The sequence below is a fragment of the Schistocerca serialis genome, chromosome 9 (assembly GCF_023864345.2).
Source record: "Schistocerca serialis cubense isolate TAMUIC-IGC-003099 chromosome 9, iqSchSeri2.2, whole genome shotgun sequence".
NCBI lineage: Eukaryota > Metazoa > Arthropoda > Insecta > Orthoptera > Acrididae > Schistocerca > Schistocerca serialis.
The window spans coordinates 464,658,086-464,683,222 of record NC_064646.1 but is presented as its reverse complement, the minus strand read 5'-3'; the positions used below and the strand labels follow the sequence as shown (position 1 = coordinate 464,683,222).

General features: G+C 39.2%; 1 protein-coding gene across 1 annotated transcript in view; it reads right to left on the bottom strand.

Moving 5' to 3' along the window:
• The window catches only part of LOC126419298 (uncharacterized), a 120,714-nt gene that overhangs the window by 22,990 nt on the left and 72,587 nt on the right, over positions 1–25,137 (bottom strand). The window lies entirely within an intron of this gene.

Sequence of the window (25,137 nt, the reverse complement as noted above, 5' to 3'; positions counted from 1 at the left end):
TGTTAGCATAACTGTTTATATGCGAATTGGACTGTAAGCCTTATAATTAGTATGCAGGATTATAATTGCTGTAATGATGTCTTATTATTTAAGAATTTTTCAAGTAACTGTTTACATACAAAATAGATGTATGCTTTATAAACACTTATATACCGGGTGATCAAAAAGTCAGTATGAATTTGAAAACTGAATAAATCACGGAATAATGTAGACAGAGAGGTACAAATTGACACACATGCTTGGAATGACATGGGGTTTTATTAGAACCAAAAAAATATAAAAGTTCAAAAAATGTCCGACAGATGGCGCTTCATCTGATCAGAATAGCAATAATTAGCATAACAAAGTAGGACAAAGCAAAGATGATGTTCTTTACAGGAAATGCCCAATATGTCCACAATTATTCCTCAACAATAGCTGTAGTCAAGGAATAATGTTGTGAACAGCACTGTAAAGCATGTCCGGAGTTATGGTGAGGCATTGGCGTCGGATGTTGTCTTTCAGCATCCCTAGAGATGTAGGTCGATCGTGATACACTTGCGACTTCAGGTAACCCCAAAGCCAATAATCGCACGGACTGAGGTCTGGGGACCTGGGAGGCCAAGCATGATGAAAGTGGCAGCTGAGCACCTGATCATCACCAAACGACGTGCGCAAGAGATCTTTCACGCGTCTAGCAATATGGCATGGAGCGCCATCCTGCATAAACACCGTACGTTCCAGCAGGTGTTTATCAGCCAGGCTGGGGATGATGCGATTCTGTAACATATATCGGCATACTTCTCACCCGTCATGGTAGCAGTTACAAAACCAGAATCACACAAGGCCAGATAACAGTTTTTTTTTTTGGTCATCAGTCTACTGACTGGTTTGATGCGGCCCGCCATGAATTCCATTCCTGTGCTAACCTCTTCATCTCAGAGTAGCACTTGCAACCTACGTCCTCAATTATTTGTTTGACGTATTCCAATCTCTGTCTTCCTCTACAGTTTTTGCCCTCTACAGCTCCCTCTAGTACCATGGAAGTCATTCCCTCATGTCTTAGCAGATGTCCTATCATTCTGTCCCTTCTCCTTATCAGTGTTTTCCAGTAGATGTGGTAAATCCAACCCATACCATGACTTTCTTGTCATGCAATGGAGTTTCCACGACAGTTCTAGGATTTTCGGTAGCCCAAATTCTGCAGTTGTGGGTGCTGACAGACCCTTGGAGCGTGAAATGAGCTTCGTCGGTCCACAATACATTACTCAACCAATCGTCATCTTCTGACACCTTTTGAAACGCCCACACCGCAAATGCCCTCCGCTTCACTAAATCGCCAGGTAACAGTTCATGATGCCAATGGATTTTGTACGGATAGCATCGGAGGGTACTCCTAAGTGCCAACCAAACAGTAGTGTATGGAATGCTGGTGCGACATGCGACTGCATGAGTGCTGACTTCCCTGTGCATAGATGAACCTGCTACAGTCTCCATTTCTTCCTGAACTGTCTCAGCAGCATTACGCCTTGTGCTCGCTCGGCCACTACGGAGTCTGTCGTCTAAACAACCCGTGGCTTTGAACTTCGAAATCATTCTCACCACAGCTGCATTTGTCAGCGGACCTTTACCCATTCGAATCCCCTTCCTATGGCAATAGGATCGTAACGCCGAACTAGCACGTTCCCCATTCTGATAATACAGCTTCACTAAAAGCGCCTTTTCAGGTACCGTCAACATGCTGCGACTGCTGGCGCATCTGATTCTCTCTCTCATTACAGCTCCTTTTATACACGATTGTCATGCGCAGTCACTGACGGTTTGCTGTCCAGCGCCGTCTGTCGGACATTTTGTGAACTTTTTTTTTTTGTTCTAATGAAACCACATGTAATTCCAAGCATGTGCATCAATTTTTACCTCTCTATCTACATTATTCCGTGGTTTATTAAGTTTTCAAATTTATACTGACTTTTTGATCACCCGGTATGATAATTACTGTAATTGTTTGACCTGTTCTGTATTGTTATCTACAGACTTGAATCAAGAGCCTACTACACTCAAAAATTAATAAATAAAAAGTGTTTTGCAGACCAAAGGGGCAAATTGGTACAGTTTGTTGTTGTGGCAAGCTGGTCACAATGAACAGTATTCTATGAACAATGGCCTGCATTTTCAACAGTAATCAATAAAGAACTTTTTCTGGACTTGTCATAGCCAATTTAGCATCCACAGGCCTCACTGGGTCCTTCAGCTCACAATCGAAAATATAGTGATCACTTAAGACGTCATCTACAAACAAATTTCCAGGAACTTTACAAAAACCACTGTTACTGCCAGTACTTCACAACATCCAATGTGTGAACTTAATATAAGGGCTTTCACTCTGCATCTGTGTTCTGTTCACTGATCATATTTTTAGTTTTGGTATCTATTGCTTGGATCCTGGGTTACCTTCATGCACTACTCTGCTGTGATGGCAACATCACAGCTGACTTTGAAAATATGTGAAATAATATCCTAATTTTGCAGAATTTCTTCAAGGTTTTGGGAGGAATAGCAGGTTGTTTTGAGAGTTGATCTACATTACAGATAATCTATTTTAACATGCAGAAAATGCATTCTTTTGAGCTGCAAATCATGTTATGTAATTACAAAGAGACAGAATGGGTGGCCACTGCTTTCTAACCTCTCCCAAACCCTGTCTCTCCAATAGTTCTGATAGCTAGATTTAGTATTTTCATTTTTTACATGTGTCTATTGGTGGTACTGGATTTACACCTCTTGAGAGATGCCATACCGTGTGCACAAGTCACAGGCAGCCTCTTGTGCCCACCGTATGCAGATGCTGTTGGCAGAGTATTTGAGCGTAGCCTGTCAGAGGCCTGGTGCCGCAGCTCGTATCCAGGTATGACATATAGGGCTATAGCACCTCTCCTCCCTTGGGGAAAAGCAACACTCCAATGCAGGCATCGGGGCAACTGATGATACATCCGGGGCCTCTGCAAAAGATACCATAGGTGATGACAGAAGTGGCAGATGGAGATTCTGGATCAGAACTGACGAGTAGGGGTGGAAGTGGCATGGCCAGTCCCCTGTGAAGTAGTGTAAGGAAGGACCAGTGATAAGGATGCTGCTTGCTCATCGGCGTCTGAGTCCTCAACATGGTGGAACTGCACCGATAGTGAAGGCACCGGGCAGTGAAGATAGGGGGTGGTGCCCCGGACTCTTGTTATGACAACCTGATGGCACTTGTGATGAAGCAAACTGTAAAAAATTTATTTCACCTCTTGTTTTGCCACCTGCCTCCTTAAATTTGTTCTTTCAATTTTGACTGGTTAACTAACATATTTGAATATAATCTGCATTTTCATAAAAGAGAAAGGATGGACCTCAGTTTTAAAGAATATAACACCAGATTTAATTTTGTGCTTAGTTTTAGGTATGTAATTGATTTTCTAATTTATTTTGACTATGCCTAGTTAGTATCTTTTGTTATAGGGTGCAATCAGTAACTGTTTTGCATCTTAAATTCCATTGTTGACTAATAAATAATAATAATGTCATGTGACTAGGGCCTCCTGATGGGTAGACTGTTTGCCTGGTGCAAGTCTTTCGATTTGACGCCACTTCGGCGACTTGCGCGTCGATGGGGATGAAATGATGATGATTAGGACAACACAACACCCAGTCCCTGAGCGGAGAAAATCTCCAACCCAGCCGGGAATCAAACCCGGGCCCTTAGGATTGGCATTCTGTTGCACTGACCACTCAGCTACTGGGGACGGACCATTGTTGACTTATAAACAGATATAAAGTCTGTACTAATTCTAAACATTTGGAAGATGAAATGCTAGTAATTTTAAAGTATCTATTTGGCTCTATTCGAAAATATGTTAGCAAAGCCAGCCCGTAATTAATTCCAAAGTAATTAACATTTTTGTCCAAAGTATTGACTGTGTACTTATATTTGTTAATTTCATGATTTAAACAAATAATTCGACATAACTCTTGCAGTAGAAGAAACTGTTAAAAAGGCGCAATTTTTCGATGTGTTCAGTTAATTTAATGAGTTAAGTTTTAATTGCAATTTCTGTAAATTTAACTTCGAACAATGTGTAGTTCCGGCCCCTATTATTGTGAGGATATATAAGGGCCTAATTTTTGGTCATGAGACAGTCAGTCCATGGCCGAGTTTCAGATGGGGAACCTTTGTTGGTCAGAAAGACAACAATGCTTCAACTTAATAGTGAAATACATGTTACACTATGTGTTAAAGCAATGACAGCGTCTGTTCCTTACATACTTGATTATTCCGAAAGAACTGTGAATTATGTGGTTATGTTATTACTGCTTGTAGATGTTCACCTGCAAACTACTGTAGTAGCATGTTGATGTTCACCTGCAAACTATTATCATTTACAGGAGATAGTACTGCACGTCCACCCCCTATTTTTTCAGCCAGTATGTCAACACCAAGGAAAGTGAAGAAACAAAGCAGGCAAGCACTGCCACAACTGCTCCAGAGACATTGGAAGTGCAGGTGGCAGTGAAGCATCATGGGAAGGGCTGGCAGCATGGATCAGGGTTGCGGACCCTGAAGGAGAGGCAGAAGATGGCAACATCCACAAGGAGGGTGGGTTCACCCTCACAGCAGTGACACACTACAAGTCCAGGACAAGCAATGATGGAGGAGGCAAAGCTGATGGCGGCAGACTGTTGGTCATCGCCTTGGCATGAGATGATTGCAGTGACATGCCCCCAGCCTCTCACTGGTGTGCACCATACAGAGGCAGTAGCTGTGGACCATGGCTGGAATCCACCGGCGACTAAACCTGCGAGCCCAGACTGTGGAGACAGGAGTAAAATGTGATGAGGGCTGTGCCGACAGACTTTGGTGGGGCGGCATGAACAGTGCAGGAGGGTACATGGCTGGCAATCAGGAGCATCTCGGCTGGAATCCAATTAGCCCTCTGGTGTAAATCTGTAGGAACTGATGAAGCACAGCAAGGCATCATCCACAGAAGAGTTGCAACATACTTCTTCATTTGAACCTTGAACATGTGGACAAGCTGTTGGCCTCACTGTTAGATTGTGGGTGAAAAGTTGGAACAGTCATTTGACGAATGCTTTGGTGGGTACAGAAATCATGAAGGCCTGAGACACAAACTGTGTGTTATCCGTCACAAACATAAAAGGCAATCCTTTGATATGAAATGTTTGAGAGGGCATGAACTGCAGCAACAGCTGATTTGGAAAAAACAGCAAATAGCAATAGGAAATTTTGAGTAAACATTGAGAACTAACAACTAGTGAGAATTTAGGAAGGATGTCTCAAAATTAGCATGGACTCATTCCCAAAAACGCTGTAGTGCAGCCCATGGAGAGCATGTCACAAGACTCAAAATGTCATTGTCAGTGCCTGGTCAAAGCACATGACAATGGGCCAGTGACTTGGTGACTTGGTATGAGAGGCACCCTGCACCCCCCCCCCCCCCCACCCCTCCAAATTGTCCCAGATGTAGAAGCTGAAGGACATCCCGCTGTAGCAAAGTCAGTATCACAGCCCCAGACGACAGCCCATCATAGCTAAGAGAACATCAGTAAACATGAAAGGCAGTGATGGGGGGAGGGGGAATGAGATGAATAACTTTGTGCAAAACAGGATCAGCAGCAATAGCAGCTGCAATCTGGGATTCCATAACAGGAAACCCTTCCATTGCATCTTGTGTCTCAACATCTAAGCAAAAGCAAAGGAGTTCATCCTGATCGAAAGTAGTACCTGGCCCCATCAGTGTTGGCGTGCTGCATGGCATTTATCTCATAGTTGTAACAAGACAGAAACAAGACCCAATACTGGAGGCAATTTGCTGCTTTATTGGGCAATGAACCACGGGGGAAACAAAGAAACCAAGGGCTTGTGATTAGTAATGAGGTGAAACTTAGACCCATACACGAATACATGAAACTTTTTGAGGGCGCAGACAATGGCAAGTGCTTCCTTTTTAACTTAGGAATAGGGCTACTGTGCTGAGTTGAGTGTTTTTGATGCATAAGCTATCGAACATTCAGAACCACACTCAGAGATGTGAGAGAATGCCCCGGAGCCCTACTGAGAGGCATCTGTAACCAAGGCCAGGGGGTGGCCAGGATGGAAGGTAGCCAAACAAGGAGCTTAGCTTTCATTAGCTTTCAAAATCATCAACACACACTGACACTTAAAAAAAAAAAAAATACATATTCCACAAGGTGCACTTCATGATGGAGAGAAAGGCCCACATGGTCGCTCCCAGAATTAATATGTGATACTAGACAATTGTCTCTAAAAATGTTTAGAATTATTTAACATTGGAAGGGCAAGGAAGAGCTGTTACAGCAATTACATGATGCTGCAAAGGCTTTAAATGATCACGAGAAGCCTTAAATTCCAAATACACAATGGATGGCTGAAAAAGATGGGATGTGGCCAAGTTACGCTTCAGCCCTTCAGTACGTAAGATCATGAACAAGGAGCATTAGCTGTGTAAATGTTCTTCCATGCATGCATCCATCATGATGATGCCACTCAGATAATTGATGCAGTCCAGAACAGACATTGCCAGTTTTCCAGAAAACACTGAAAATCACAGGGTCAGTAGCCACACCAAGTGGGAGGAGCTGATATAAGTACGACTCGAAGGGTGTGTTAATCACTAGGGGCTTTTTCAAGTCCTCACCCAATGGAACTTGTAACAGGGCTTCAGATAAATCAGTTTTAGAGAAAAACTCAGTGTTAACAAAAACTTTAAAGTCACTGCAGAGGCAAAGCTGATCATTCAGTTTTTTGACAATCATGAGGGGGGTAGATCACTCACTGGATGTAATGGGTTGTATGACATCAGCCAGCCAAATTCTGATTTCACATGATTGCACAAAGACACTGGAATAGGGTGTGAACAGAAAAAGCATGACCACACCATAGGTTTCAAGGTAATGTGGGCTGTAAAATTTGTGACAAAACCTAACCCATCTGAAGAAAAGAGACGAGAACTCAGACCACAGAGAATCAAACTGCTGATAAGAGACCTGGTTGGAAATGAGGAGCACCGCATCTGCAATAGATGAACCAAAGCATTAAAGCATCCAAACCAAACAAAGTCAGCACCAGCATCATCCAGTACCAAAAAAGTCAAGGAATGAACCACAGATTTATAAACAGTAGAGGCCCTAAATTGCTCAAAAAATTGGGATATACTGCTTACTGTAACACACCAAACATTGAGTAACTGGAGGCAATGCCAGAGATCCCAAATTCACATAACTTTGTGAGTTCAGCAATGTCACCGCTGCACCCATGTCCACTTGAAGTCTGAGGACTTTGTCCATCAGTCACACTTCAATAAACAGTCCATTTTATTTATAAACACTGAAGACATGCAATGAAGACCCACGTCCATATCTGCTGGAGAGGTCTGGGAATGACACACAGACACTATACGTCCTTTATTCCTACAGTTGCTGCAAGTCGCTCAACGCTTAGGGCACATGACGCTGTCACATTGCATGAAACACTATGAGCAAGATGGGAGCACTCAGTGCTGCCACTGCTGTGAGTTGTTGTTGCTGTTGTCTGTCCAGTACGGTGCAAAGGCCATGTTTGTATGGCTGCCTTGTTGTCCTCTGTCTGAAAACTAGCTGACACCTGATGACCGGCAACAGTAGCTGATGTGGCAATGTCACAATCAGATCACCATCAGCATGAGGTACCTCCAGCAATATTCAACACTTCAGTTAAAGATGTATTCTCACACTGTAGTGCACATTGATGCACCTCCTTGTCAGGACCCAACCAAATGCTGTCCTCATGGACCATAGAATCAGCATAGGAATCATGATGAGCATTGGTAACAACTGACATTTGTGACTGAGGTCACAGAGTTCGGCTGCCCGAGCGCGTTAGACTGATGGGGCTATTTATGAGAACGATAGAACTCGGCACGTGCAGCTATGACATGCATACACTTACAGTGATAAACAGACAAAAACTTGCACATTTCATTGGATGAAAGCGATGCAGCTTCCTGAAGTGAGCTAACTGGTATAACAATTGGTAAATCCAATTGAAATGCCAAGAAAGGAACAAAACCTTACACATGTTAGCATCAGTGACACCAAATGCAAGGAAGTGTTGCTGGAGCTGCTTCTCATAAGCCTCCCAGTCTGCCACATCGTTGTAAGAGGTAGAAGGTGGCAGGTGTGCCCACAGTGTAATAGGCTGAATATTCAAAGTGGCTGACAAATTTGTGACAGCAAGCTCAAGGAGAGGTTTGAACACTGCCTTCATGGACATAAGAACTGGCGGAACAACAAAATAGACTGAGCCCACAGAAGTAAACACCATACTCGTCACCAATTGTGTTGTAACATTAGATAGAAACAATAGTGCGGCCACAAAGAACAAGAGTTTATTTATCCACATATCCACATTTTCAAGTGATCACCAAATATGGAAACAGTACAATAAGCAATAGAACACATTTTGAGGACAGGTGCCTGCCACACTGTCCATTTATTGGGTGTACGGAAATTCTTGTTACAAACTTCTAGGACTTGTAAAAGGGGAGTGAGCAGGTAATATTTTGAATTGGACCCCATGTCCAGAAATATACCATTCCATGCTACAACCATTAGAAAGCATGTTGGTAACACAACCACTTTTACAAGTAATTGATTAGGTATGATGCAGTATTCAATTTTTTTACAATTCAACTCCTTAATAGCGAAAGAAATTGCCCATGTACTCAATGACAGGTTGTCTTGAATGTGATGCAATACAGCCTCTTCTGATTCAGATGTTTGACATCTCCTTGGAGAATCACAGTCATGCCTTTCCTGAAACCACTGAGTGATTGGGGCGAAAAGGATATGCAATTTAATCAGATGTTGTGGAGAATGATCTTGATGAAAGCAACAAGATGAAGGCAACAAGCAGCTCTTCCACCACTGTGAGATTCACCATTCAGGAGGGTAATATTCTGCAAATGTATACTCAACTGTGTTACTCTAACACTTACAGACATGTGAATGAGGCTCAAACCATGTTAAAGAAGTAGGATAGACACCAAATGACATCTGCTGATCTGACATAACTACCTCAACCATGACTACCTTGCTGCACATCTTCCTAGCAAATATGTTTTCAAATGTCAGTAGCATGGACGTGGGTTCCTATTCAAAATATTATTTACTCACTCCCCTCTACAAGTCCTACAAGAATTTATAAACACCGTGTATAGAGGAGAGTTCTTGTAGATAGCACTAGTTGCGGATGGCCTCTGGTAGCCAGCCCGCACAGATGCCGTTGGCAGTGTATGTGAGGGTAGCACATAAGGGGCTTGGTATCATGGCATGCATCCAGGTATGCCTTGATGTCTTAACACATGTTTTATCACCCTGTTCCTTCTTCTTGTTAGTGTTTCACATTTATTTTTTTGTTTATTTAACACCCATATTATCACATTCATGATACTGGACGTGTCAAAGTACAAAACAGTATAAAATATTATATATTTACATCAGGTACAAAGTCTTATCATTTGTATCAATTCAATTCAATTCAATTCAATTCAATTTTTATTATCACATAACATGCCTTATACAATCAAAGATTGTGACATAGGTGACTTGTCAGTTTTTACACTATATATAACAATACTAAAAATAGACAATAAACTAATAATATACATGGTGTAACATCTTCAAAGAGGTATTTTAATTACAATTATAATGCATTGTTACCATTCATGAAATCTTCTACACTATAGTAACATTTATCTTTCAGATATTTTTCCAGGTCTCTTTTGGTGCCTTTTATATTTGGGTCATCCATATCTTTCCATATTTTATCTACAAATTTCATGCCCATATAGTATGGGGTTTTTTCATATGATTTTAAACGGTGGGTAGGTAACATGTAGCTCGTTTTATGTCTTGTATCATATTGATGCAAGAAGAAGTTGCCCTCAAAAAGTTGTGGGTTTCTTTTCGTGAAAGTGAGAGTTTCATAGATGTATATGCTTGGAATGCTCATTAGATCCAGTTTTACAAATAAAGGTTTGCAGTGTTGCTTTGGTTTTGCTCCCACCATTGCTCGGATGATTCTTTTTTGTAGTCGAAAAGCTCTAAGTAAATTTGTTTTTTCAGACCCCAGAAAATTATACTATACATAATGACTGAAACAAAATATGCATTATATACAGTTTTTCTTACAGCTAAATCAGTAATACTATACAAGATATTCATAATATATACAAGGCTATTCAGTCGACCCAGTATGTTATCCACATGGTGACTCCATAACAGGTTTTTATTGACTAACACGCCAAGGAATTTGACACAGTCTGCAGTCTCTAATTTTTTGTCCATATACCTTATTTCACTTATAGACTGTGCAGATTGTTTTGTGGTAAAATGAACAATTTCTGTTTTCGTAAAATTTAATGTCAAGTTATTGTTTTTGACCCATGCCTCCACTTCCCCAAGTGTTTGTTCAATATGACGAATTAGGTCTACCTCATTTTTACAACAGACTACAGCTGTTGAGTCATCTGCATAGAGGATAGTATCAGACTGGACCTGACATGGCATATCGTTAATATAATATAGAAAAAGCAGTGGCCCTAATATTGAGCCTTGTGGAACACCTAATTGAGTGTTTTTCCAGCCAGAGAGAAATTTCTTGCCGTTGATGTTAATAAGTACTCTTTGTTTTCTGTTTGCCAAGTATGATGACATCCAGCTAAGAGATTTGCCTTGAAAACCATAGCGTGCCAATTTTTGGAGAAGCAGGTCTTTCTAACAAAACATTATTCTCCTTAATTAGATTATAAAATTAATTATGTACACACAGATAAAATAAAAGCTGGCAAATAACCTTGGATGATTTTACTAAAACTATTAAATACCAGTACTTTAGTTAAATAGGCATAATAACATACAGCACAAAAGTTAGGTGCATAATTAGACCCACACGTGGATAAAAGAAGTTTACTTTTAAATAATAATGTTTTGATAATGAAGAATATTTATTCAGAGAGTTATGAAGCAGACCTACAGATTTGAGCAATATTTCAGGTATTCATTAATGTCTTAGAAGCTGTTGTTGTATTAGTAGATTTTTTTTGTTCTTTTGTATATTATTAATGTTTGGTATTTTTTTTATGGTATCTGGCAATGCACTGTAAAGAATGTTTTGTTTGCAAAGAGCACTGTCCTGATATATTGATTTTCTGTGCACATCCCTATGATAGTCATCCCTGTTCCTTGTTTGATAATTGTGGATCTCAGTATTCAAAGCTGAAACTTAGTGGTTTTTAATGAGGCAGATACTTTCAAATATAAATATAGATGGTAAGGTCATGACTTTTAATTCCTTAATGATACCTCTACATGATGCTCTGTAAGCAACTTAACTTATTAATCTTACAGCTTTCTTTTGAAGCTTAAAAGACTGATTTTCAAAAGAGATAATTCCCCAGAATACATGTAAGCACAATAAGCACATAATACTGTTTTGGTGTTACAGCAATCTTCAAGCATTCTTGATATGTAACAGTACTTGCTTAATTTTTTGTTAAGCACTTCTACATGTTTTTCCCATCTTAGATGCTCATCCGACCATAATCCTAAAAATTTTATATGATTCTTTTGCTGAATTTGGCTATTCGATAATTTGAATTTTACATTAGTTCTATTTTTGGTCCCTATATGGTTGAAGTTCATTCACACAGTTTTCTTGTAATTGACAACTAGACAGTTATCTTTTACCCATTTTTCTGCAACTTCTCCTGTTTTATCGATTTTTTGCTGCATCTTATAATCATTCTTTCCTTTTATAATGAAACTGGTGTCATCAGGAAATAATATAGTATCAGCTGTTGAAAACTGTTGTGGTAGAACAACAATGGTCCCAATATTGAGCCCTGGGGCACCCCATAATTAACTCCTTTATATTGAGAATGTATTTCCATCCTGACAAATTTGCACTCTTTGTTTCCTATCAGTTAAATATGACTTGAACCACTCATAGGAAACACTTTAGACACCATAATTATATAGTTTTAACAGAACAGCAAAGTCCCGCTAATCTGAACCCTGGTAATCTGCACGTTCTGTTAATCCGAATACGAAAAATGTTAGTCTGAGTATGGAAAACTGTCGGTAAACTGCTGCACATAAACACTATTTTAATTTACACATTACAGTAAACATGTATTTTGAAAAAATGGCAAGTAAACATTAGGTTTAAACAATGAATAACAATGAAAGAAAAGCTGTCAAACTTACTAAAATACAGTGGAAATTTTATCCCTACTTTTTAGATGACAAAACCTTAGTGATTTTTTTTGGCATAATGAAGACAGTCTGTATGATGCATAGTTGCGCCATCATCTCATAAACATAAAATCAGCAGGTGTAGCAGTGGGCTGTTGCTCCAAATAACGTAGTGCGAGGTGAAGGGCTTCTGCTGTGTCACTGTGTGGCACCAGCTCTCCTTTGTCACTTTCAGGCTCATTGTCACTTCTGTCACAGCAGTCCACTTCTTCCTGGTCTTGAGTCACACCAGCAACTAAATCAGTGTCAGTAAGGTTCTCCACCCATGCCCCATCCACTGCCATCCACTCAACTACATCTTCTTCACTAGCTTCCTCACATCCAGGGATTGTCTGTATCATTTGTATTATAATTTTCTCTTCATTTTCAACTAACTTGTCCTGTAATTCAAGAGATGTCCACCGTTTTCCCCATGATTTTCTCAGAGTATTTTCTGAAATATTCTGCCATTCCTCAGAGGCCCAATAAACAGCGTCCTCCACATTGGTCTTTTTCATTTTGTCCACTAAATGAATGCTATCATCTTGGATCAGCATTCTTAAAAATTGTTTTCTGTAAATCAGTTTTAATGTTTGCAGTATGCCCTGGTCCATCGGCTATAGAAGTGGTGTAACATTCAGCAGCAAAAACTTCGACACAATTTCTCTACCACATAATTCCTCAGTGCTCAGGTGAGATGGCGCATTGTCAATGAAAAGGATTGCATGGGGAGACAAAAGATTTTCCTTAGAAAACCGTCGAACAGAGGGAACAAACTGGCTGTGAAACCATTCTTTGAACAGCTTACCATACATCCATGCTTTTTTCTGGTTGTGATAACACACGGGCAGGGACTTCATGTTGCTGTTTTTAAAAGCTCTGTGCCTAGCAGATTTACCGATCAGCATTAAAGGCAGCTTGTGATTACCAGTAGCATTGATACATGCTAATTAAGTCATATGATCTTTGCACATTTTAAAACCAGGAGCATGGTTTTCTGATTTTGATGCCAGGCCTTTTGTTGACAAAGCCCTGAAATTAAGGCCAGTCTCGTCAGCATTGTAAATTTTTTGGGGAGAATACTTCCCTGTGTAATCACTTTTTCAAACTCACCCAAGTATTCCTTCACTGGATCATGGTCAGAAGAAAGCTTCTCTCCAGTAATTGTTAGCTGATGGATTCCATGAAGTTTTTTGAACCTGTCCAACCAACCCGTACTTGCACTAAAAGACTCATCACTATTCATTAACTTGTTCAGGTAAATAGCCTTCTCCTGAACCAGTGCTCCACTCAAAGGAGTTCCCCTTTCTGTTTCCTGCATAAACCAAAGGAAAAGAGCTTCATCCAGTTTATCGTACTGGGACTGTTTCAAAGTCTGCCGAATTTTGAATGTTTTTCCCGAAAACATTGCACAGGACTGTTCAAGCTTCACTCGGTTCTTCTTCCAATCACTAATGGTTGTTTTACCAACACCCAGTTCCATTGCCATTTTAGATACATTCTCACCGTTGTCTATCTGCTTCACAGCATTCAGTTTTTCTTTGAGAGTTAATGTTGTATGTTTCCAGTTACTAATGATGAAAATATGTACACCACTACACCTGAACGAATGCAATACAACTGTTACACGTGCCTGGTACAGGTACCAGGTACAGTCATAATTAAATGTGCTAGTGTCATAGCAGAACTATTCTCACATATCATACACATATCATTAACAGAAGGGGCGTTCCCACAAAAATTAAAAATTTCAAAAATAAAACCATTGTATAAAAAGGGTAATATATATGAAGTAGGAAACTATAGACCAATAGCTTTGTTATCTGTATTTTCAAAAATAGTAGAGACTGTCAGAAAATTATAATTACAAATTACCTCAAAAAATTCAGTCTATTGTCTGTAAACCAACATGGTTTTCGCAAAGGCAATTACCCATTTCATTGAAATATTATAATAGGACTTGACAGAAATAACAGTACAGTAGGAATAAACTTGGACTTATCGAAGGCATTCGATACCGTTGATCATGATATCTTGCTAGACAAACTAGCATTAAAATGGTTTCAGTCATATCTCCACAATAGAAAACAGGTAGTATAAATTACCTCAGCAAACAATAAAAACCAAAGCATTGTATATATATATATATATATATATATATATATATATATATATAGAGAGAGAGAGAGAGAGAGAGAGAGGGAAACATTCCACATGGGAAAAATATATCTAAAAACAAAGATGATGTGACTTACCAAACGAAAGCACTGGCAGGTCGATAGACACACAAACATACACACAAAATTCTAGCTTTCACAACCAACGGTTGCTTCGTCAGGAAAGAGGGAAGGAGAGGGAAAGACGAAAGGATGTGGGTTTTAAGGGAGAGGGTAAGGAGTCATTCCAATCCTGGGAGCGGAAAGACTTACCTTAAGGGGAAAAAAGGACAGGTATACACTCGTGCACACACACACACACACACACACACACACACACACACACACACACACACACACACACACACGCACACATATCCATCCACACATATACAGACACAAGCAGACATATTCAAAGGCAAAGAGTTTGGGCAGAGATGTCAGTCGAGGCGGAAGTGCAGAGGCAAAGATGTTGTTGAATGACAGGTGAGGTATGAGTGGCGGCAACTTGAAATTAGCGGAGATTGAGGCCTGGTGGATAACGGGAAGAGAGGATATATTGAAGAGCAAGTTCCCATCTCCGGAGTTCGGATAGGTTGGTGTTAGTGGGAGGTATCCAGATAACCCGAACGGTCTAACACTGTGCCAAGATGTGCTGGCCGTGCACCAAGGCATGTTTAGCCACAGGGTGATCCTCATTACCAACAAACACTGTCTGCCTGTGTCCATTCATGTGAATGGACAGTTTGTTGCTGGTCATTCCCACATAGAATGCGTCACAGTGTAGGCAGGTCAGTTGGTAAATCACGTGGGTGCTTTCACACGTGGCTCTGCCTTTGATCGTGTACACCTTACAGGTTACAGGACTGGAGTAGGTGGGAGTAGGTGGTGGTGGGAGGGTGCATGGGACAGGTCTTACACCGGGGGTGGTTACAAGGGTAGGAGCCAGAGGGTAGGGAAGGTGGTTTGGCGATTTCATAGGGATGAACTAACAGGTTACGAAGGTTAGGTGGATGGCGGAAAGACACTCTTGGTGGAGTGGGGAGGATTTCATGAAGGATGGATCTCATTTCAGGGCAGGATTTGAGGAAGTCGTATCCCTGCTGGAGAGCCACATTCAGAGTCTGATCCAGTCCCGGAAAGTATCCTGTCACAAGTGGGGCACTTTTGGGGTTCTTCTGTGGGAGGTTCTGGGTTTGAGGGGATGAGGAAGTGGCTCTGGTTATTTGCTTCTGTACCAGGTCGGGAGCGTAGTTGTGGGATGTGAAAGCTGTTGTCAGGTTGTTGGTGTAATGGTTAAACAAAGATGATGTGACTTACCAAACAAAAGCGCTGGCAGGTCGATAGACACACAAACATACACACAAAATTCAAGCTTTCGCAACAGACGGTTGCTTCATCATGAAAGAGGGAAGGAGAGGGAAAGACGAAATGATGTGGGTTTTAAGGGAGAGGATAAAGAGTCATTCCAATCCCGGGAGCTTTGTTTGTGTGTCTATCGACCTGCCAGTGCTTTTGTTTGGTAAGTCACATCATCTTTGTATATATATATATATATATATATATACATATAATAGAGGGAAACATTCCACGCGGGAAAAATATATCTAAAAACACAGATGATGTGACTTACCAAACGAAAGTGCTGGCAGGTCGATAGACACACAAACAAACACAAACATACACATGAAATTCAAGCTTTCGCAACAAACTGTTGCCTCATCAGGAAAGAGGGAAGGAGAGGGAAAGACGAAAGGATGTGGGTTTTAAGGGAGAGGGTAAGGAGTCATTCCAATCCCGGGAGCGGAAAGACTTACCTTAGGGGGAAAAAAGGACAGGTCTGCTTGTGTCTGTGTATGTGCGGATGGATATGTGTGTGTGTGTGCGAGTGTATACCTGTCCTTTTTTCCCCCTAAAGTAAGTCTTTCCGCTCCCGGGATTGGAATGACTCCTTACCCTCTCCCTTAAAACCCACATCCTCTCGTCTTTCCCTCTCCTTCCCTCATTCCTGATGAAGCAACCATTGGTTGCGAAAGCTAGAATTTTGTGTGTATGTATGTGTTTGTTTGTGTTTCTATCGACCTGCCAGCACTTTCGTATGGTAAGTCACATCATCTTTGTTTATGGTTTTAAGGGAGAGGGTAAGGAGTCATTCCAATCCCGGGAGCGGAAAGACTTACCTTAGGGGGAAGAAAGGACAGGTATAGACTCGCACACACACTCATATCAATCCGCACATGTGTCTGTGTATGTGCGGATGGATATGAGTGTGCGTGCGAGTGTATACCTGTCCTTTTTTCCCCCTAAGGTAAGTCTTTCCACTCCCGGGATTGGAATGACTCCTTACCCTGTCCCTTAAAACCCACATCCTTTCGTCTTTCCCTCTCCTTCCCTCTTTCCTTATGAGGCAACAGTTTGTTGCGAAAGCTTGAATTTTGTGTGTATGTTTGTGTTTGTTTGTGTGTCTATCGACGTGCCAGCGCTTTCGCTTGGTAAGTCACATCATCTTTGTTTTTAGGTAGTGCTGGCAGGTCGATAGACACACACAAACTCAACCTATTCTGCCTAACTCTCTGGGGTCATAATAAGGCAAACATGAAAACCATCTTCACCTTACAATAACGAGCTGTTAGAATAATTTCAAACAGTAAAAGGCAAACACCTTCCAAACAGTTATTTCAACTCCTAAATATTCTACCTTTACCATGCCTCTGTGTTGTTAATATAAAAATGCACATTGATAATTACAAAACCAACTCAGATCTTCATTCGCACAATACCAGAATGTGCAATAACATCCACATAAAAAGAGTAAACAAGGCTTTAACACAAAAACAAACCAACATTCAGGGCACAATTTTGTACAACAAACTTCCAACTCAGCTAAAAGAAACAAAAACATTATCTACATCAAGGAAGCAATATTTAAATTCTTAATGACCAACTGCTGTTATAGTGTAAATGAATATCTGCAGTAAGCTTGTAGCAAGTACCTACATTCATTTACTATATGTGAATAGTACCATTAATCAAATGTTTGCCACAACCTCAATTTTAATTTTTCAGAACAAAAATGTTAAATGAATTATTTACTTATAATGTATTTCATGCAAAATGCCCCAAACAAAAGTTTTAAATCAATTATTTACTTGTAATGTATTTCATGTAAAAGATCCTTCTCATACTTTTATATTATTACAGTAATCAAAGTTGTATTGCCCAAAAATATTGTGATGGGTACAATGAACCATTGTATTATGTAAGAAACTGTACACCCTTATCTTATTTTTGTTATACTATGTTCTTTGACGAAATCCAAACAATGTACATTGTCTCTGGATGAATAAATTACTACTACTACTACAACTACCACAGTGATTGATAACTAACATAACCAAGAGCATTGCGAGCCAACAGGCAGTGGACTGACCTCAGACACTATAAAGGTCTCAACAGTGCACAACAACAAGGGCAGGGCATGAGAGTGAGACATTGTTCCCACACTTGTTCCCATTTGCTACCATGGTGTACCTACTTATCTGCTTGGTATACTTCATTCTAGAAACTCGTCACCCTAATTCCGGCTAATCCAAACAAATCGGTAATCTGAACAAGGTTTGGTCCCAATTAGTTTGGATTAACAGGACTTTACTGTAGTAGATTATGATTTATACAATCAAACACTTTGGAAAAGTCCAAAAACAACCCACAGATCAGTTCCTTGTCCCCAATGGCTTTGTAAACAAGTTTAAGGAAATTGAAGAGAGCTGTTTGTGTAGATTTGCTTTTTGTGAAACAAATCTGTGCATTTACAATAATTTTATTTTTGTTTAAAAAATCTAGCACTCTGTCATATATTATTCTTTCAATTATTTTCGAAAAACCGGATAATAATGATGGTGGTCTGAAATTTTTAATGTCAACTTGCCATCACATTTATAAACTGGTATTACTGTGACTGGTGAAGTTTACTGGAAAACAAGCCAGTTTCAAAGGAGTCATTGATTATGTCCACAAGTTGAGAACAAGAACCTGTTGAATTTTATATTTGCAGAAAGAACTGTTGTTTTCCATGTCCAAGTTTACATTTTTAACATGAGATTAAAGACACTAATGCTGTCATCATTAATTAATCTTCTCTCAATATATCTCCCATTGTCACTTTTATCCTGAGATTTCCTTAAAGTCAATTTAATTGCTTGATGATCAGAGAAACCTGTATCCAATACCTCAGATTTAAAGCCACATTTTGATTTGTCACTGAATATTTGATCAATAGTGCTTTCATTTTTGCTGCCGTATCTGGTGATATCTTCTACACATATGTCCATATTGTATGCTTTTAGTAGATTAGCCAGTTTCTACCATTTTTTACAGTTGTCATTGACATTAACATTGAAATCCCCACGCACAATTATGTATTTTGACTGAGAATTTACACAGTTCAGAAGATTTTCCAAATTTTCAGATAACAATTCAAAATTGCCACATGGTAACCTATAAATACATGCAGTTATAATTTTACTTTCTGTTAGTTCACGTAAACAGTATTCAAAATCTTTTTCAATACAGCAGACATTTTTAAACCTGATTTCCTTTGTTTTAACATGATTTAACACCTGTCCTTACGTATATACATGTTCCTTCACTTTTTCTGTGAAGAGCCTCTTCATTCCTTACCTGAATATATTAAATAATTATGTTGTACACAATACAGAGTGTTCATTTAGAAAAATTTGCTAATTCATTTGATGTACATATTTTTAACTCTACAGTATACTGCTCAACATGAATACTGCAGAGCACCTGAAAACGAAACCACAGTGCCAAGAAAACTTTTAATTTCTGGGAAAATTTTGTCTATAGCACTGCGTAAACCATGGACCTTGGCAAGGTGGGGTGACTAACATGCCTCTATGATACAGAAGGTCAAACCTTAGGTGCCACTACGTAAGAGTGATATCTGTGCAGAGGCCAGACTAACCTGTGGTTCCTGAAGAAGGGCAAGCTGACTTTTCTGTAACTGCAGGGGAAAGAGTCTGGGCGACTGACCGATTGGGCCTTGTGACATCAGCCCAGAGAAGAGAAGGCAGACAGGTGAAAGCAATTCATTAAAGGGCTGTATACAAGGGAAACAAGCTTGAAGACAATATTACAGAAAGAGAAGAAGATGTAGGAGAAAATGAGATGAAAGATATGATATTGTGAGAAGAATTTGATGAGCACTGAAAGACCACAATTGAAACAAGGCCCCAGGAGTAGACGATATTCCATCAGAACTATTGATAGCCTTGGGAGAGCCTGCCATGACAAAACTAGCATACTAGATGTATAAGACAGGAAAATACCCTCAGACTTCATGGAAATTTGGCCACCGCATTCCATGTCATATTTCAGGCAATGCGACATTGGGGAACTTGCTTGTCGGTGATGAGGATGAAAGGATGAGGACAACACAACACCCAGTCCATGAGCAGAGAAAATCTGCAGCCTGGCCGTGAATCCAGTCCAGGTCCGCTGCATGATAGGCAAGCACATAACCACTCAGCTAAGCAGGAAGACTGTTAACAGGTGTGAATATTACTGAACCAACAGTATAATAAGTCACTGTTGCAAGATTTTGAGAAGAATTATTTTAGAAGGATGAAATAACTGGTAGAAGCTCACCTCACAGAAAATTTGAAGAACTGTAGGAACACGTGAGTTCATCCTGACCCTATAGTTAAAGAAAGGCAAACCTACATTTATGGAATTTGTAGACTTAGAGGAAGCTTTTGCAATGCTGACTGTAATACACTCTTTGGAATTTTGAAGGCAGTTGAGGTAAAATATGGAGAGTTAAAGTACAAATACTACTTGTACAGAAGCCAGACTGAACTTACAAGAGTCAAAGGACAAGAAAGGGCAACAGTGGTTGAGAAGGGACTGAGATATGGCTGCAGGCTATTCTTAATGTTATCCAATCTTTACATTGAGCAAGCAGTAAACGAAACCAGTGAGCAATTTAGAAAGGGAATTGAATTACAGGGAGAAGAAATAAAAACAATGAGGTTCACCAATTACATTGTAATTCTGTCAGAGATGACAATGGACTTGGAAGATCAGTTGGATGGAATAGATAATGTTTTCAAACGAGGTTACCAGTGTAAGATATGCATCAACTAACCTGAGACTAGTGCAATGGAACAGAATTGAAATGTATCACGTGATGATGAGAGGACTAGATTAGGAAATGAGACATTAAATGTAGAAGATGGGTTTGCTATTTGGTAGCAAAACAACTGATGGTGGCCAAAATAGAGATGATGTAATATGCAGACTGGCAATAGCAAGAAAAGCATTTTTAAAAAGAGAAATTTGTTAACATCTGGTATAAATTTACATGTTACGAATTTTTTCTGAAGGTATTTGTCTGTAGTGAAGCCTTGTACTGAAGTTAAATCTGAGTGATAAACAGTTTAGACAAGTAGTGAATAAAAGCTTTTGAAATATGATGGTAGCAAAGAATGCTGGAGACTAGATGAATAGTTCGGGTAACTTACTGTATTAAGAGGAACTGTATCAAATTTGGGGAACAAGAAATTTGGGGCACAACTTGATTGCGTTATAGATGGGAACAGCTGACAGGCAGCATCCTGGTGCATCCAGGAATCGTTGATGATGGAAGGAAGTTTTGTGTGGGAGGGGGGTGGGGCAAGGGAGGGGGGGGGGGGGTTTGTAGAGAACAACCAAGGCTTGAGTTGGTCTACAGTAAGAAAATTCAAATGGATTTAACTTGCAATACTTATGAAGAAATGAGGAGGCTTGCACAGAATTGACTAGTCAGGAGAGCTACATCAAACCAGTCTTCAGACTGAAGTCCTCAACAATAAATGTCTTAAGTTTACTTGGTTGCATTAACTGATTTCGTAAAACAGCTCCAGTTATAAGGCCTGTGGGATTCCGCTTCTTCCCATTTCCACCCAAGTAGCATCATAGTGCAATTACAATACAATTCAAATTGAAAGAAGTCATTTGTTATCACTGAACATGCACTATTATGGTTCCAATATGTTGATTAAAAGTTTAGGCCGAATAAAGGGTTTTAACCTGGATCTCCTGATTTAAGTGAGTGCATGTCTTCAGCAATTATGCTCCCTGAGCATACTGGACCTACTAAAATTATAATTTGTTAAAAAGTTTTTAATACTGTAAAGCGGGGTTATATTGAACAGCGAGGCAACTTTGAACAGCAATTTAGCATCTTTTTAAAGTAAATGCTGCCCTCTAGTGTGAAAATAAGGAACTAAGGTCAGAGTCATGAAATATCGCCAATAATCGATACTTTCAGATGATATGACAGTCAATATGAAATAACGTTGTGTACCAACGCCAGAAAATAAAATAATTTTCTGGAAATGTAAGTTCCTTCACAGCCACAAAAACATTTGCCTATTATTAGAAGCATTTTTGAGTTTAGAATTTAAAACAAGTTTTAATGGGCAAAGTTAACACTTGAATGAACATTTACAGAAAGCATAAAATGTTATATTAATTCTTTGGTGATATAAGAAAATAAAATGTGAAGGCTTATCTTTCAAGGGGTGACTTTGAACGGCAACTTCCGTATTCTTTGACACATCAGCTCCATGGAAAATATGTTTCAGTGAAGTTTCCTTCAAAGAAAACTGTAAAATATTATATTGGGCATGTTATCACTGAGATGAAATTACACTTCTGAGGAAATGGCATTCCAAGCTGGAATCAGATGAAGTTTTTGTGTGTGTGTGTGTGACCTAATGTTCCCAAAGTGTCAGGTTTTGAGAAAGATGATTTTTGTAAGATTCTACCTGATTCTAAGGTAGAAAGAAGGGGAAAGCTTCATTTGAGTTTAAATTTGATGTCTATGACATCTGTTAGAGTGGACACTCTTTCCTGCAACTTCCTTCCCTGTAGAGTGTTTACAGATGAATTTCTTTAAAATGTGATAACTTTTTTCATTACTTTTATTAAAATTACACATACTATTTGAAAAGATCTGTTTTTAAATAATTTTATTTCTTAAGTAGCTCAGCACCCATTTCCATTATTAGCAAAATTAAGCTGTAATTATACGAGCAGTTTCAGGTGATTAAAGAAAACTCATTAAAAATACTCAAATTTTTCTAAATAAGTTACTTTCAAAATTACATTTATATACAAAATACCATGCTGTTTCATATGATAGGGGTGTCATTTAACAGTAATTGACATGACTCCCACAGAATAGGCATTTGTTTCCATGCTCAAAGTGACCCCAACACATGGGGTGAAATTGAACAGCAAAAAATTTTAAAAAAATAAACTAAGCATGGGGGATAAAAATGTATAATGTGTGAATTTTAAAATTGACTGTTCAAAGAAGTTTCAGGCTTGAACGACGACCGGCTGCAAGCCCGAAATTTCTTTGAACATGTACAATGTGCTTTATCATCTTCAGCAACACCTCTTGCAACTTCCCAAAAAGTTTCATGTCAATATCTTGAGAAGTTTTAACATTTTAATGTTCGGATAACAAGTTGTCATCTCTTTAATCTAAGAATAGATGATCAATGCAGCTAGCCACTATCTCTGTGTAATGTCTTGCCTGTATAGATGTGTATCTGTTGTCTTTGAGATCCCTTTACCTTCACACATAAGTCTATACAGTAAAGTAAGGCCCTCCCAGTTCTTGGCTGATCCGTGATAAGACAGGCGAAAAATTAGACTAATGGAGGATTATTAGTATTATCTCTATTTTCATTCGCTCTCTCTCTTTCTCTCCTTTATCTATGCATAGTTTTTAATATAAGATTTCATTACGTGATATGGTGATAAAAAGAATCAGCCAAATAGAATCTTTGGTGGAGTCCTTCGTCTTGGTAATCAGCGGCTGGCTTGCTGTAAGAGATCTTTACATTTATTATTACTGTTAAACACTGCAGTCAGTCGGGAGAATCAATCGTTTGGACAATTTGTTCCTTTTACGAAAGATTGCGAATTCCAGATGTGTACGAAGCCTTTTTGGACGATTTAACACAGACTCAGTGATTGCAGGTTCTCTTCAACACAGCTGAAACTTCCCCACTAATTACAGGGCCAATGTGATCAACAAATGATTCAGAAAAAAACTCATTCGTTCATTCACTCCAGAATAAAAAAGTCACAAACCTTACTTATGAAGGAAATCGTGTATTAAATCCATCTTCATTACATGTCCAGATCTCCGGTGATTCCACACCTTAATTATTTTTCTTTTTTACAATTCTTTCTCTTCAAAACAAATCGCTAGTGGCACAAATGTTAATTGGCTTACTTTAGCAAGAAGAAAAGCAGAAAATGTATCTCTCAGAAACACGTCAATCCATCAACAGATACTCCAGAAGCTGTCCTAGTTACCACTTTAACAACCATGGAAAATGCATATATGCATCTCTGTTATTTCAAAGAATAAATGCACTAGAAAATACTTTGACCTCGATGAGCTGTCGTCGCATATATTACGAGAAAATCAGATCAGATAACTTTTCCAAAGTGAATGAATGTGGATGGTTTGATTGAAAATGATTAATTGGTGCATGGTAGAGTGTCTTTGCTGTGGGGACATTATAAAGTTTCTGTTTAATTTACAAAAATGAATTTAAAATGTTCAAAGTCACCCCACTTTATGGTAGTCTCGATCACAATAAAAAATAAAATTAGAATTTGTTGATTATTGGTTTCAGTTGATTAAAGACAATCTTCAGATCAATGAAAATAATCAGAAAATTGCCAGCACTTAATGTGAACACTTAACAACCTTTAAAAAACATGTTGTTGTGGTTGTGGTCTTCAGTCCTGATACTGGTTTGCTGCAGCTCTCCATGCTACTCTATCCTGTGCAAGCTTCTTCATCTCCCAGTACTTACTGCAACCTACATCCTTCTGAATCTGCTTAGTGTATTCATCTCTTGATCTCCCTCTACTATTTTTACCCTCCACGCTGCCCTCCAATGCTAAATTTGTGATCCCCTGATGCCTCAGAACATGTCCTACCAACCAGTCCCTTCTTCTTGTCAAGTTGTGCCACAAACTCCTCTTCTCCCAAATTCTATTATGTGATTTTCCAATATAATCTTGAGCATTATTCTGTAGCACCACATTTCGAAAGCTTCTATTCTCTTCTTGTCCAAACTATTTATCGTCCATGTTTCACTTCCATACATGGCTACACTCCATACAAATACTTTCAGAAGCGACTTCCTGACACTTGAATCTATAATCGATGTTAACAAATTTCTCTTCTTCAGAAACACTTTACTTGTCATTGCCAGTCTACATTTTACATCCTCTCTACTTCGAACATCATCAGTTATTTTGCTCCCCAAATAGCAAAACTCCTTTACTACTTTAAGTGTCTCATTTCCTAATCTAATTCCCTCAGCATCACCTGACTTAATTCGACTACATTCCACTATCCTCGTTTTGCTTTTGTTGATGTTCATCTTGTATCCTCTTTTCAAGACACTGTCCATTCCGTTCCACTGCTCTTCCAAGGCCTTTGCTGTCTCTGACAGAATTATAATGTCATCGGCAAACCTCAAATTTTTTATTTCTTCTCCATGGATTTGCTCAATATTCAGATTGAATAACATCGGGGTGAGGCTACAACCCTGTC